Genomic DNA, 16,035 nt, shown 5'->3' with positions numbered 1-16,035 from the left:
CTCCCATTTGTTTTCAAATCAGCTGGGATTAATATTCAATATAATAATGTGTTCTCATGATACAGTATCCCACTGTTTATTTACTTATCATTTAACCATTTGATCTCTATTAAATAAATTAGGAGGTAGGGAGACATTCTGTTCAATACTGTAGAAATTGATCAGCCTAAGTCTGTGCATCTTTTGGACTGGAGGTCCCGTCAGGTTTAAGTCTGGCTGGGGTCCCGTTGGAGTACACCTTGTTTCCCTAATTCTTGCAGTAATAATTTCCTGCTGCTCCTTCGAAACTATACACAGAAATTTATTTATTTTTATTTTATTTGGTTTGTCAATTGCTTACAAGATCATAGGTATAAGTAAAAACATAGATATGAATACATGGATACATATAAGAAAAATAAAAGAAATAATAGGACAGGGATGGTAGGCACGTTGGTGCGCTTATGCATGCCCCCTACAGACCTCTTAGTGAGGTCAATAGTAGAAAGTCTAAGGTTAAAGTTTTTGGGGTTTGGGGAAGAAACCACAGAGTCAGGTAGAGTATTCCAGACATTGACCACTCTGTTGCTGAAGTCGTATTTTCTGCAATCAAGTTTGGTGCAGTTAAGCTTGAGTTTGTATCTATTGTTTGCTCTTGTATTGCTATGGTTGAAGCTGAAGTATTCATTGACAGGTAGGACATTGCAATGTATGATTTTATATACTAAGATCAGACCGAAGGCGGTGTAGTTCTAGGTTTTCTAGATCTAGAATTTCAAGTCTGGTGGCATAAGGAATTCTGCAACGAGTAGAGGAGTGGAGAACTCTTCTTGTGAAATATTTCTGGACTTTCTCAACTGTGTTAATATCAGATACGTAATGTGGGTTCCAGACTGATGAGCTGTATTCGAGTATTGGTCTAGCAAATGTTTTGTATGCTCTAGTTAGTAGTGTAATATTACCAGAGAAAAAGCTACGCAAGATTAGGTTAACAATCCTTGGGTTAGATTTCTCCAAACCGAAGGAAGCCAAAGCAAGCCAGCTTCTTCTGAGCATTTCTCTGTCCCTTTTTAAGGGACAGAATAACACAGTTGGAAGGAACCTTGTAAGTCATCTAGTCCACCCCCACCCCCGCTCAAACAGGAGACTCTACCTATACCATTTCTGACAGATGGCAGTCCACAATCATGATGGTTGCATTATGATCATGATTTATCGCTTGTTGCTTTGTGTGCACATTGAGAACTTCTGAACCGGAGATAAATTCCTTGTGTGTCCGATCAGACTTGGCCAAGAAAGAATTCTATTACAATTACGATGTAACTTAGTATTTGCATGCCCTTGGAAACAAAAGGGACCGAAGCGGTGGTGAAATACCCGCGCGGCTCAGCCGGCTTCTCATTTTTTTCTCCATGATTAAACTATCTGAAACGCGGTCTGCAGAATTCCTGCAAAAAGGGGGAAATGGAGCGAGAGTTCAGGCGGTGTCTTAGAAGTCATAAAAATCTTACAGTTACAAGGGTGGAAGGGACCTCCAAGGTCTTCTTGTCCAATCCTCTGCAATACCAGCCCGGGCAAATGAATGTCTAATCTATTCTTGAAAGTGAGAATTAAAATCTTTAGGAGGGGGAGGGGGGCGGACACAAGAAAACCTAGAACTATGCCGCCTTCGGTCCGATATAAGTATAGTATATAAAATCATATATTGCAATGTCCTACCTGTCAATGAATACTTCAGCTTCAGTCATAACAATACAAGAGCCCACAATAGATACAAACTCAAGGTTGATCGCACCAAACTTGATTGCAGGAAATACGACTTCTGCATTTTTCTTCTATTTTTCTTCTATGTACCCATTTCATGTGTTCATAACTATGTATATAGTTATACCTATTATCTTGTAAGCGATTGACAAATCAAAATAAATAAAATAAAATAAAAAATAAATATTGACCTCACCCCTTTCCTAAGGTCTGTAAGGGGTGTGTGCATAAGCCCACCAATGTGCCTACCGTCCCTGTCCTATTGTTTCTTTTACATTTTTTTTTTATTTTTCTTATATGTATCCATGTATTCATAACTATGTTTTTACTTATACCTATTATCTTGGAAGCAATTGACAACTAAAAATAAAGAAAAATAAAATAAAATAAGTTACCCTTACAAACTCTCACATTTTTCACGTCCTCGGAGCAAGGCCGACGGTAGCCAAGCGACTGCGCATGCTCTGCCCGGCAACCATCGCATGCTTCCCCCCCTCCGCCTCCGCCTTCTTCCAGCGTTTGCTCGGTCCAGACTTTTTCACTGCGTGCACATCAGCAGGGTTTAAGAGAGAGAGAGAGAGAGAGAGAGAGAGAAAAGGGCGGGTGAGGAAGGGGCGCGTGAAGCGTTAAACTTCGCTCCTCTGACTGCGCATGCCCAGCAATCCTCGTTATTTAGTCCCGACCGAGAGTAAAACCAGCCGGCTCTCGCTCGGTGCTTCCCTCTCTCCAACCCCGCTCCCCTCCCTCCCCGTCTTCCGTGAGGTCAGAGGAGACTCCGCCCAATGCAAGCCGGCCTCAGGCTCTGGAGACCGCGAGGGCGGAGTTAAGAGAAAGCTCGGAGCCGCGCAGCGCCGGAGTTGAGGCGGCATCAGCTGAGGACGGAGCGACGGTCGTGGCAGGTAAAACTTTTGGGGTAGCCGGGCTGGAGCCCCCCACCTCACCCACTCTGTCTCTTTTGCCCCGACCGACCCGCCGGCGCTTCTTGCCTTTCGTTCCCTATTTTGCATCCCGACTTTTTTTTTTTTTTCCCCACCTCTTTCCCGGGTGACTCGTTTCACCCGGTCTCTTCGCTGCTTTTGGTTCTTCTTCGGACCTTTTCCTGGATGCTTCCCTCTCGATATTGCCCCGGGGGATTTGGGTTTACTATTCGGACAGGTGGAGGTTGGGGAATTCCTCCCCCCCCCCCAAAAAAAAAAAAAGTTTAAGGAGGTCTTCTAAAAATCCTCGAAGAAGTTTATGTTTGTCTTTAAGTCGCGGCGCTTTTCAGGATAAGATGACACTTTTAAGTTTCTTCTTATCCTGAAGAGATTGGACAACCATTTGTCTGAAATGGTATATAGGGACTCCTGCTTGGGAGGGGGGGGAGGGGGGGTTGGGCTAGAAGACCTCCAAGGTCCCTTCCAGCTCTATTCTGATTCGTGATACGAAGGATCCACTAGAAAGGGGCATTCATCTTCAAAAGCATTTGTAGCCTAGCCAGCGTAATTTTTTTTTTTTTGTATACTCGAAGGTATGGACGAGTGTTATTTGTTGACCCTCGAGGTGTGTCGGTTAAATACTGTAAAATAAGTGGCTTTTTATTCTCTGTTTTCAATATTCCCTAACATGGTGCTCTTTAGATACGTAGAGTATAAGTTCCTCTCTTTATTCAAGGTGTTGAGTGGGAATGATGGAAGTTGCAGTTCAATACATACGGAAAATAGCAGGTCCAAGAAAGTGACGCACAGAGATATAGGAATGTTACCTATGATTATAGAAGCCAAGGGTGTTAAGTATTGAAAAATAATGACTCACCTTTATCATTTAAATGGAGTATTTGTTCTGTGTAGGGAAATGATTGGGCTGGGAGAGGTTGCAAAACTTTTTAAACCCAGAGAAAAAGTTGAAGTTCTTTCTGTAATTTCCAATTCTTCCCTCAGTTTGCTTCCTTGAAGTAATAAGGTAAGGGAGACATCTAAGATAGGGAAGAATCAATTAATCTTACCAACTAACTAGTATTTGCAATTGAGATGGAGAGATATTTTTTTAATGTTTTGTCATATCGCTGTGTCCAGGATTAGGTGCTTCTTAAGTTTAAACTCTTGCAAAATATTAAAAAGAGTTTCAGCATGAGGAGCCAAACCTATTCAAAGGTTATTTCTTCATAGGGATAGTACCTCACTTGTTTATTCCCTAAACCAACATGCCACTTGAGAACAAATTCAGAATATGCTGATTAGTGTGTAACTTGTGTTGCTGGTGTTAGAAGAAAAATCCTGAGCCTTGACCAAAGGCAGATCACAGAAAAAGAAAGAGGAAATGCTTTGGGATTTATTGCAGTCAGGAAAAAGGTAGGCTTTCTTATCTTTGTGCCAGTAGAGAACAGACTTTTTCAAAATATTTAGAAATAGATGCACAGAATGAATGGTGCTTTCCCCCCCTCCCCCTTTGCTCATGCACCTGCTTAATATAGTCTATCTGCTGGATTTAAAAGGCAAAGTACCATGGTCCCTTGAAGACTATGTTCTAAGGTGTGATTGACAGAATAAACGTGACAGTTTCGGGATGGCATGGCTCCACAGAGAGCAGCTTTCCCTCTTGAGATGGGGAGTTGAAGCTTGCCTGGTGTCTTTTGAACATCAGAAGATAAGATTTTGTCAGCTCTGTCACAGGAAGAAGAGTGGAATTCAAATGTGAATGGAATGGGTATGTTGTTGTTTGGGAAAGATTGTTGTTTATCTGAACACCAGGCTCACTTTGAGCTTATTCATTTCTAACTTTGATCTGTTAAGATGAAAATGTCATATACATACATTTGCATACTTCCTTGTCTCCTCTGTTCTATGTGTAGGAGATAAAATAGTGAGCTTGACCAGATATTTTGATGACCTGAGGAATTTAACTGAAAAACTCCCCATCAAAGGAGTAATTTATAACATATTGAATATCACATCAAGAACTTTCCCCTTTGAAGGTTCTCATGAATGGAGTGGAGATTTAATGCATGGGAGAATGCTTCAAAACAAAATGAGCAACCCTGACTCCAAGTTGGTGTTGATATATCAAGACATAAGCTTGGCTTTGGCATGGTGTGTGATTCTTTGTGAATCCAGTGAGTTGTGATTTATTGCTGAAGAAGCACTACAAAGATTAAAATTTAGTTTCATCTGTTAACCACACCCTTCCTGCATAGGTGTTGATCAATAAGCCAATGTATTTTGAAGGTGCCAATTTGGAAAAGGCTGAAATATGAGGTCTTTACAGAACAATTGCAATTTATTGTATTGCACACAGTTGACAAAATGAGAAACAGCAGGAGAAAATTCTGAAAATGTACATTAAACTGCAAAGATAATTTTGAATTGGATTAAGGAAGAAAAATAACTGATAATTATCTTAAATTTGTAATGTTTATAATAAAATTAACCATGTAATTATTTTGAGTTGTCTATATTAACAGTTTAGTCCAGTTTATATAATTCTGATTTCCAAAATTGATGGGATTTGTGTGTGTGCAATTTTGATTTACATATAGAAATTGAGGCTTCTTAACATAGCAGTAAAGTTCTTGTATTTTCTGTGGCCAAATCACTCTGTTAATGTTGATGTCTTTAAATTCCCATACCCCCTTATACCATCTTATTTAGTTTTCAATTAGGTAATTTTAAAATTATACCGTAAATAAAATGTGAACGTGAAATGTTGTCTTGGAGTTAAAGAAGTAGGAAACCAGTTCTCTATCTCTCAAAGGTAACAGGATTGATTTTTTTTGAACATCTGTTATCCACCTGTCCTCCATATTCCATGTGATATCCTAGGGTAGCTTTCTCCATTGTGATATATTCATACTATCTTGGATGATGATATATTAAATTTATATGTCACCCAACTTTGAATGTGCTATTTGGAAATTTTGGAACCTCCATATATTTTCCTTATCTGGAAGGCATCTGATTGGGAAAGGCTGATTTTTATATTTATAGACATTGCATATAGTCTTTCCCTGCTTTTTTAAGTGTTTAGATACAAGTCTTGTATTCTGTATGTATGCACAAGGATCCCAAAAGGCTCTGAATGCAAGAAGCACATCTGTTGCTGTAAAAAAAACTTGCATGCAGAGTTCTCCCTAGAGATACAGGTCCCAGCAAGCAGGTCCCAGCGGGAAAATGACTCGGAATTGCTTTTCTCTTTTGGATAGAAGAAAATAAACAACCGCCACCAAAATGTTGCATTAATTGATTTAGAAGATGAAATATTGTTCAGTTTTTAACCACAGCTTCAGCATCTGATCTCTAAATTTGCAATTCATACACCAGGAAAGAAAGAAGAAAAAAGAAAAGGCCATTTCTGAAAAGTGAGATAATTTCTCACACAGCTCATGAAATCATTAAGTTGTAAAATGATCCGTGAACCTGATCTGAAATTCAGGAGAGTACAAAGGTTGACATCTGAATGAAGTCTTCTTGTGCTGCAAGTATAATACATTAACAGGCCTTTGAAAAGTGATACTTTGCTGTCCAATCTACTTTGTGGAACAAAAGATCTCCCAACTGCAGAACAGTGTTATAAATTCTTGATGGCTATTTGAACGTCTGGTGGATCGATCTCTCACACACACACTTTTATAGAGTTGCACCTTTTTTAATCACAATTCCTAAAACGGATTTTTAAAAAATAGTACAGGTGTCTGTATTGGGAAGGGAAGCAGTAGAAACAATGGAAGAGATGATAAACTCTTTCAGTTGCTACTTTCTAGGTTGAGATTAGGGAAAAATATTGTAAACCTTTTTTAAAGAACATATAATTAGTGCTTTAAGACAAAGAGTTGCTGATTTAATATTCTTGATGTATGAGTCCTTTCACAACAGAATCTATGAAGTGGATTAGTTGTTAGACAGCATATTTCATTCTGTATTTTAGTTTGTTACATGAAAAACCACAACACTCTCTTAAGTTGCTGAATATCCAAGAGGCCAAACCAGTAACTGTAAAAGTTCAAAAACAACACAATTGAAAAGCCTTAGTGACCTTTTTCGATTTCCACAGGGAATAAATTATTTTGAAATATGTTTTGCTTAGAACTGAACGGTTAAGTAACTTTCTTATGAAAGTTATTTAAGTTTCTCATTTTGTCTACACCTTGGAGGGAACTTTGTTCCGTGCATATTGGCTGTAAAGTTTCACTGAACTTCAGGAAGACATTAATTTGGATCCATCTTTACTTGTACTTACCATAAAATGCATGCAACCAGAATATAAAGATTGCTTTTATATGTGCTAAGCTATGATATGGTTCAATTAGTTCGGGTTTGTAGGACTGTGTAACCCCAGCCATGGTAGCTTGTTAACAATCTTTTATGACTTAGCATTTCTGATCTTTTTCAAATGTGCCTTATTTAGCAAGTTATGGTTAACTAAACTGACTTAACAGAAATGTTACTATGTAAATTGTGCTTAACACGAGAGATGCACTGGAGAGTCTTGCTACTGACTAATAAGGTAGGGAAAAAGCAGCAAAAACTTAGGATGTAAGCAGAAACTATCCCCATCTGTAAAATAGAAGGACATATCTATATACATTCATAAACCTAATCTGAAGTCTGTGAATCAAGCAGAATCAAAATCACTAACTTTGCTTAACAACCACAATTGGGACCAGCAATTATGTTTCTAAGCAATACGGCTGTTAAATGAGACATCACATGTCCACAACTGATTTACAACCCTACTTCCGGCATCATAATTAGGCTTGACACAATGTGATCATGACTTTCCATTTTATTGTCAGCTTCTCCATTGACTCTGCTTGTCAGAAGCTGGTTACGAAGCATGGAAATGGTGGTGGTGTGACTGTGGAATGCTGTGATGGTTGTGCCCAAATCTTGATCACATGACTATGAGGATATTGCAACAGTCGTGTGAGTTAGTTGTAAGTTGTGAGCTGATTTCATAATTTTGGTCACTAAACAGAGCAGTTGTAGAGTGAGGATTACCTTTCCCTTCTTGAGAATTTGTTTTGGGTGACGTGTTAACAGAAAGATGATCAGAGCAAAATCTGATAATCCTTCCCAACCCTTATCAAAGTGATGGCACAGAAGTGTCTGCTCTGCTCACTGGATTCTGTGTTGTTATAATGTTGGCTTTTATTTGTGGTGGTGGAGAAGGCTCTTGCATATTTTTTGGACAGCAAAGGTGACCAGCGTAACACCAGATATGCCACTGGAAGGCAAAAATCACAAAACCGAGTCTCACTTATTTTGGCCATGTCATGCACAGGAATTCACAGGAGAAAGCAGTTATGCTTGGAAGTGTTAGCGGTAAAAGGAAACCATGTCGCCAAAGAACATGATATGATGGCTGGATACCATTAAAGTTGACATCAACCAAAGCCATAGAAAAACTCAAGGAAGTAGTGCAAGATGGGAAGATGTGGATAGACCTGGTTCATAGACTCTCCAAGAGTCGGACAAGACAGAATGGATAATATCGTCACCATCATAATGTTGACTATAGATGTTTCCATTCTTCCTCAGAGGCTGGCAGGATGGGATCTGCTTGGACTTCTACTGCTCCCTTCTTCCTTTAATTAAACAGTTTCTGCTTATGCATAAAAGCATCTACTTTGGCTAACAGCCATTGTTGCCATATCATGGCTCAATGTGTAATTCAGGTCAATCTGTATTATTGTTTTTTTCCCCCTCTACAGAACTGATTAAAATGGTGAATCTATAGTGGATGATTTAATATCTCTGTGTTGGATCACTGCCATCCATCCCCACCCACCCCCTTTTTTTTTTTTGCTGATAGAAGCTATTCTGTTGTATGTATTGTATACTCCTCCCTTTGCTATTGGTAGATGCTGTCCTAATAATGGAAAACTCCGCTTGGATTTCACCCTAGGCATTATTTGAAAACTGGGGTGTAAAGAACAGCTTCTTTAGAAAGGGAAATAGTTTAATTAAGAGCCACGCTCTCTTGCCTCAACCTTTTATCTTTCTTTCCCATTTTTTAAAAAAAGATAGGACGTATTTGGCAGACAAGGTCATGTGGCTATCAAGGGTATCTTTGCAAGCCGGAAATAAAGTTATGGGCACAGGGACAGTGATAAGTTTTGTTTCTATTGAATGAAAGGACTGATAAAAATGTGCTGATGTATGTATAAAAAGGAGGCAACTCTGTTGCAACTCCAAGCCTCTTGGAATGCTTAGCCTTTTAAGTCAGGCAAGCTTGTATTTTAATCTCTTGAACAAAATAGCTTCTAAATAGCTTGTAGATGACCCAAAGGTATGCCAAGCTTAACATATTTTAAGACTTTGCTCACTTTTTGTGTGTGAAGAATACAGAGCTCATTTTAAAAAAAGTTATGTTTTCATTCAGCTCTTTTTTTTCCAGGTTTGCCTGCATAGAAACTAACTAACCTGGGTTGCTTAGAGGTAATGAAAAAGAATGCACTTTGCTGCACAATAATCTGCAATTTTGTGCTTGTTTCATTATTAAACACTCTGAAAAATTCATTGGATTAGATGTTACAATAAAAAAACAACCATATAAAAAAGGAAAGGTTGAAGAAAATAGAATATAATGTAGCTTCAAATTGGGATTGTACTGGAAAAAAAGATGAAAAGGACTCAGTATTAAGTTTTCAAATAATAATGTGTTTATATGTTAAAACAGTAGACAGATAATTTGTTCTGCTGGTGGTGGAAATCCTCATTCCAATGTAGTTCTTTCTTGTAGTTCTTGGCCAGGATCTCTTGGTCTTAAAATAAGTCCAAATTCTACAAGAGATGCCAGATGTTGTCTGCAGTTTATATAATTTCTCCCATGAGCTGTTCAGAGCATCCAGAAGTGGGAGGTGCTTCAGTCTCTTCTGGAAAGGCTGGGCTTAAAACGATCTTACTTTGCATGACTTATTTTAAGTTTCTTACACATGGGGGAAAAGGATAACAAAATAGAGTTTATATTGAAATTTTAAACTTTTAGCATTTAATAAATGATTGTAAGAGTTGTAAGAATATATTTTTAGAAGAAATTTGAATGTTATGAGCAGGATCATATTCTGTAGGAATACACAAAGACATTGTAGAGGCGGAAATGGTTTTAGAAAGATATTGTCAATCTTAACCACTTTATTTTCTTCTTTAGAAAAAAATGATTCAGATTTGTGGTCCACTTCAAAAACCAGGGACAGGTGAAACATAAATATGGAGGGAGGAAGGGGGGAGGAGAGAAGAGAGAGAGAGAGGGAAGAGAGAAAGAGAATTGCTGTCAAATATTTCAAAGAATGAATCCTAAAGCATTTCTTTATTCAGATATTCATATATTTAGATATTTGAAATTTTCTAGGATGATTTTAAGTCAAATTTCCCAAGGGGGGGGGAGAGGAAAGTTTTGTTTTAAAAAAAACTTGACTCGCCTCATTTAAGAAGGGTTTACATAATTCCCTTTTTTAAGAGCTTACAGTTGACAAAAACTTTATTGAAACAGCACAGCTGCAGACTATTCACCCCTTTGAGCAGCTTGGAAGCATATTGTTTATTTAGGTGCTTTGCATGAACATCATAACCTGGGATTTGATCACTGTTTTTGTGCACTGTCTGCAACAAACTTCCTGTTTGGTGTAAGTGGAAAGGAGTTAATAGTAAATGTGCATCTGGTTGTTAAGTGATATCAACACCAATCTATGAGGATTCACAGTCATCCAGGTCATGATTGTCCCAAAGGTGCTTTTTTTCATGAAGCAACTGGACTCTGGTTTTTCTTTTAAGATGGTTTGCTTCCCATCCAAGAAGCTTTTTCAGCTCTGACTGGATGGTCCTTCCATTCCCCGCCATCCAGTCAGAGCTGAAGAAGCTTTTTGGATGAGAAGCAAAACGTTTTCAAAGAAACACCAGAACGTCCAGTTGCTTCATTAAAAAAAGCACCTTTGGAATCAACGTCAATCACAGTTCTCATTTCTTAAAATTCTTTAGCCTGTTTTATAGTACATCGGAATTTTTCACATTTCAGAGTTAGGGCAGTGAAACTGAAAGTGATGTGTGATGAAGTTCATGCATTGTAACATTCATTTATTTGCTGCGCTGTAATAAGGTTTGTTTAATTCTTGAATTTTATTTGTAATCATTGTGGTGGCTTTGGTGTGCTTTACAAATTGAGGCTCTAGCAGTCTTCAATGGTGTGTTGGTTTCTCCAGTAGCCAGTCTCAATTTACTGTATTATTTCCAAGCTTTTAATAAGAATTCATTCTAGAACCATGAATAAGGAGATTTAAAATGGGCAAATCTGCATTTGATTTTAATCTGAGTATTTGAAAGTTGGCCTTGCTTGTACTTTTCCCTTGAAACAGTAGTAGGTAAAACAACAATACTGTTTTGGCCTCCCCCTTAGGGCAGTTGGGTTGATCTATGCCATGGCCTTATTTTGGTGTAAAGTTTCATATTCAGTACGCAAGGATCTGTTGAAGATGTTCAGTAACAAATTTAGGCCAGGGGTCAAATTCGATTTCCCCCCACTAATTTCTTCATAGCAAAACAGTGTGACTTTTGAATGTAAAGCAAGCTTTTCTTACCTAGTGACCACTATAGGGCAAGGTTGACTGAGAATTCTGGAAACTGTAATTCCCAATGCATCTGGAAAAAATGTTTTGAAAACATTTTATATGGAGGGTGGCCCTGTAAATGTGTTGCATTTGACAACATTTTTGTTTGTTATACAGGTGACATTGCACTTCAATCTTATTTGCTGATTTAGCAAATCAGTCTGCCAAGCGTATTCTTTTTTTCTTCCATTCAGTAGTGTCTGATTCTTGGAAAGTCCCTGGAAAAGTCCCTGCAGTTTTCTTGGGAAGGTTTTTTCTTTTTCAGAAGTAGTTTGCCCTTGCCTACTTTCTAGAGCTGAGAAAAAGTGACTGGCCCCAAATCATCCAGTTTGGCTTTGTGCCTAAGGTGGGAGTACCTTGTGATCTCCCTGTCTTTAGCGTGATGTCTTAACCACTAGCCCAAACTGGCTCTCCAAGGGTAATAAGTTACGTTATACGGCTCTGTTAATAGATATCTGATAGTGGTCATGGTACAAAGCTCATGCCAATTGTTTCAGCAGTTGACAGTCTGCTGCTGCCCCATTCTTTGAATGTTTGTGATGCATGATAATTTCCCACCTTTATTTGTTGCTCGATTTATATTTTGTGCTTTTCTTTAGGAGCTTGATACAGAATGGTTTATCCACCCCACCCACCCCCGGTAAGGTAGAGTGGGCTGATGGACAATGACTGTCAGAAAGGCACCCGGGGAATGTCTCCCAGTCCTAGTCCAGCTCTTTAACTTCAACCTCCATCACAGCGCATGCTAGCCCAGGTTCCTTCTTTGGGGCCTCAAAGATAGGAAAGTGATACTTTGGCCTGGTAAATTTTTAATGAAAGCTGACTAATAGGAGTGGAGAGGAAACGAATGGAGTAATAAAAACGATAAACTTTTAGTTCTCCAGGTGTGTTGAATTCGACATGGATTTTTTTAAATTGCATTTTGAACATGAAATGCCACTAGGAATTGCACGTAAGAGAGTTTTTACTAGAGCAAGATTTCAGCAATAAAGTTGAACCAAATTAACTCTTTTTTTACATTTTATTTATGAGAGGTAATGGATTATGAGGAAAAATAGGTACACTGAAACTGCCCTGCTTCTACTGGGTGGAATTACTGAGTAATATTCAGTAATCTTTTTGTGAATTCTTTTGTACACATGTGCTTTAATGCAGAGACCGAGTCTAAAAATAACATGAATGCATTTTCAAGGCGCTAAGGAGGCGAGCTTCATATGGTCCCTTTGCCCTCTCCTGAATGCAGCTCCCTCATAATTTGTACCATGTTTGTCCTTAAAGACTTGCTTGCATCCCAGGGTTACTCTGTGGCCGGTTAAGCCCAAGAACAACCTTTTGCTGTTCTGCCCTGGAAGGGTTTTTTCTCCCTTAGCAACCTAGAACTAGGGAGACACTTCCTAACAGTGAGAAGAATTAACCAGTGGAGGCTTTTAAGAACAGACTGCACAGCCACTTGTCTGAAATGGTACTATAGGATCTCCTGCTTGGGTTTTGGACTAAAAGATCTCCAAGGTTCCTTCCAACTTTGTTGTTCTGTTCTGTTCTGTTCCTTATGCCAGGTCATGAGATGTCAGGAGGGTAACCCAGTGCAAATCAATGTGCATGGAGATGAGGCGTGGCCTCAGTTGTTGCAACTTCCCAGTGATGCTCCTATTGATTCATGCATTGTTCTCTCCTTCCCCACTCTGTCCTCCCTGCCCACTCTAACCACTGTTTATTTCTTCTTCTGGCAGAAGCCAACCAACTGGTCTGGAATGGCTTTTTGAAGTGACTTCTGCATTGGGGAGTGACTGTTTCCACAGTTGTTCCAACACAGCTATTTCAGGTCTCTAATAACATCTTAGTCCTTTGTTTTTGTTTCAGCCACATTCTGACTTTCAAAATTTTGATTCCTTTCTATCAGCCAGGCACCTGAGTGGTAAATATACATTGTGGGGTAAGTTTCTATGGGACTGAGCAATAATAAAAAGACAAAAAGGAAACCATGCTTTGCTTGCAATAATTACTACTCCTAATGTCAACACTGATGATTCATTCTCAGACATCCTTACTCATGCAATTTTGTATAGTCAAATGGTTAATAATTTGGTGACTTTGGATAAATCACTGTAGTTATTGCAAGAAGATGGACAGAGGATTCATGGCCATAATTAGTTAAATTCTGCTTTAAAACTTTATTTAGCCAGCATGGCTCTTGCCAAGGTGGCTAAGGATGATAGGAGCTGAAATCTAATATATTTACGGTATGGTAGATCAGCAATAGTTAATATAATTCATATCCCAAAAGGTTTATTGCAGTGCATTGGATTGGATAAAAATAATGCCTCAGTCTTTCTAGGAAGATGAAGCTGGATGATCCATACATTTTGTGTTATAGAGATGATAAATAAAATACTATTCTGCTCTGCACCTCTCAAACATCTATTCGTGATGTTGTAGAACTTAATTTCTTTTCATTTCTTCTTTGTCCCTTTCCACAAGATTCTTCAGAATTCTTTTATAAATTCAATATATGAAGATTATCAAAGTATTTCTTTTGATTTATTCATTGCATATCCCTTTTAATTATTAAGACAACAGCAGATTTCTTTTGTATCTTCAGTATAACATTTTTTAACACCATGTCATTTTTTTTCTTTTCTTCTATAACACTGTTTAGTCTCAGTCTATCTATAGAGGCAGACGTTTCTATTGACATTATTAAAATTAATTTTTGACTCCATTGTTGAAAAATATCCATCAATATGTCCAGTGTGTTTCCTTTCTGTATGTGAAATACAGTATATAGGTTGTCAAAAGAAGTTTTGAAGTTTAATTTTACTTATTCGGTTTACCTGTTAACTATGTTTCCATATAGTAAATAGATGTCAGACTAACTGGGTTGGGTAAATAATGTTTTAGAAATTTATAAATCACGTGCCTGCTTCATAAGGAGGAAGGAATTATTATTTTGAAGTATATTTATCAGTATTCAGCTGGGGGAGAATTTATGTATACATCTGTTTTGTTTATTTTATGCACTTTTTATTTTTTGTGTAGTCTTGTTTAGTTGTGGTTTGTTTTGTATAATTTTTTGGAGTTTGTATTTAATTTTTTTGAATTAAAAAAAATGTGAAAAAATATACCCTGTGTCTATCTAAAAATATATCCAATTCATCCTGCAATTTTAAAGCAGGATATGTGCTCTAATTGCAAGCTTTAGTTTCCTCTAGTTCCCCCTAGTGTCCAATCTTTTAAAATCTTATTGTTGTATATTTTTTTATAAAAATGAAAACAAAAGCAGAGGGCAGGGGTTTTTGTTTTTCTTACAGGTTTTGCATATCCCCAGCCAAACTCCTTTTAAAATTCAGGAAGTTTTCAAAGAGGGTTTCTAATGCTGCAGCAGTAGGCTAACCAGTAAAAGAAAAGGAGTCTTGTATATATCTTTTATAAATACCAACACAGAAAAGAAACTGGTATATTTTTTTAAAGTGGGCTTTTTAATGGCCAGCTTAGTTTAATTTGGAAGCAGATATATGGTACATTGGCCTCTGGATTGTTGAATAAGGATATTGTAAGACCTCTGTGCAAACTAATTCTGGAAATGTACATATAAAAGTAATTTCTATGCAAAATAGCCACATATTAACCTCAGTTCTTTTTATTTATATTGAATATACAATTCCCTCCCTATCTAGTTATGGTTGGTGCTGAATGTACTTAGTTTTTCAGATGAATTAACACCCTGCCACATAGCTAAGGCTTTTGATTGAACTTTTCCTGTTATATTGTATATTGGGGTGGTCCTATTTGAGGATGGTGCCTTTAAGGGTTTGGTTAGTTTGTTTTATCATGTTCCACTTTGGCACTTCTTCTTGTGAAAGCCATTTTAAGCATAAAAATCAATAAGCGTTTGTGATAGTAGTATTCATACTATGGTTATACTAATCCAACACATATGGGAAGCAAATGTGATTTCAGAATGCTCGCTTTTTAGTTTATGGTGATCTGTTAGCATGCCAATTTAGATTCTTCATTGTCAGGCTGGGAGTGAGACTTGGCCACGAATAATACAAATAATCTGGTGGAACTTTTCTGTTACTGTCCTGACTTTTCCCCTAAATACTAGCAGAAAGTAACTTTTCAAGCAGAAATTAATAGTAAAATAATTCTGGGTTCCTTCTGAATCTTAATCAGTGTAATTTATTTTATTTACACTTTATACTTTATTGATATTTACACTCATATTTGTGCCCCAAAGAGGTGGATTTAGGTAAATCATAAAGACAAAAGTCCATTTCTGAGTAAGTATAGTTTAAAAGCCTCTTTCTTATATTTCCTGTATCTCATAAAGAAAAACATTGGATTCCTATAACAATGACATTGTGTTAATTTAAAATAATTTATATTATTCTGGAGAGTAATCCAAATCCTACAGACGTGTAATTATGTTCTTTTTATAGAATCTCTCTTTGTGAGACAGAGGAAGGCTGGGATTCTGAAATTAATAGATTTCCTTGTACATACAAGGAAAATGAGTGATGTCATATGAGTGATGACCATTTTGGCAAAGGTTTATGTTGCTGTGTAGATAAGTGCTTTTCCATATACTGTATTTCTTTTTCCAGACTTGGAATAGTTGCTTAGTATATTACCAGATACAATGCCATATGTTTGTGCAATTGGGATACTTAGTGTGCCAGTTTGCATACAACAGACTATATTTGTTTTAGCGGGGG

The 16,035-nt window shown here is 37.6% G+C and overlaps 1 protein-coding gene across 4 annotated transcripts in view; it reads left to right on the top strand.

The window, feature by feature from the left end:
- Positions 1 to 2,523: 2,523 nt before the first annotated feature.
- MYO6 (myosin VI) overlaps positions 2,524 to 16,035 on the top strand; it is a 114,980-nt gene continuing 101,468 nt past the window's right edge. For all 4 annotated transcript variants that reach the window (XM_026695131.2, XM_026695130.2, XM_026695129.2 and 1 more), the window contains exon 1: positions 2,524 to 2,642. The gene's annotated coding sequence lies outside the window, so the exon portion shown is untranslated. The remainder of the gene's footprint in view (positions 2,643 to 16,035) is intronic.

Source organism: Pseudonaja textilis, chromosome 1 (assembly GCF_049901715.1).
Source record: "Pseudonaja textilis isolate UNSWEBS1 chromosome 1, rPseTex1.2, whole genome shotgun sequence".
Lineage (NCBI taxonomy): Eukaryota > Metazoa > Chordata > Lepidosauria > Squamata > Elapidae > Pseudonaja > Pseudonaja textilis.
The sequence above is the reverse complement of the archived record's forward strand: the minus strand, read 5'-3'. Positions and strand labels throughout refer to the sequence as shown.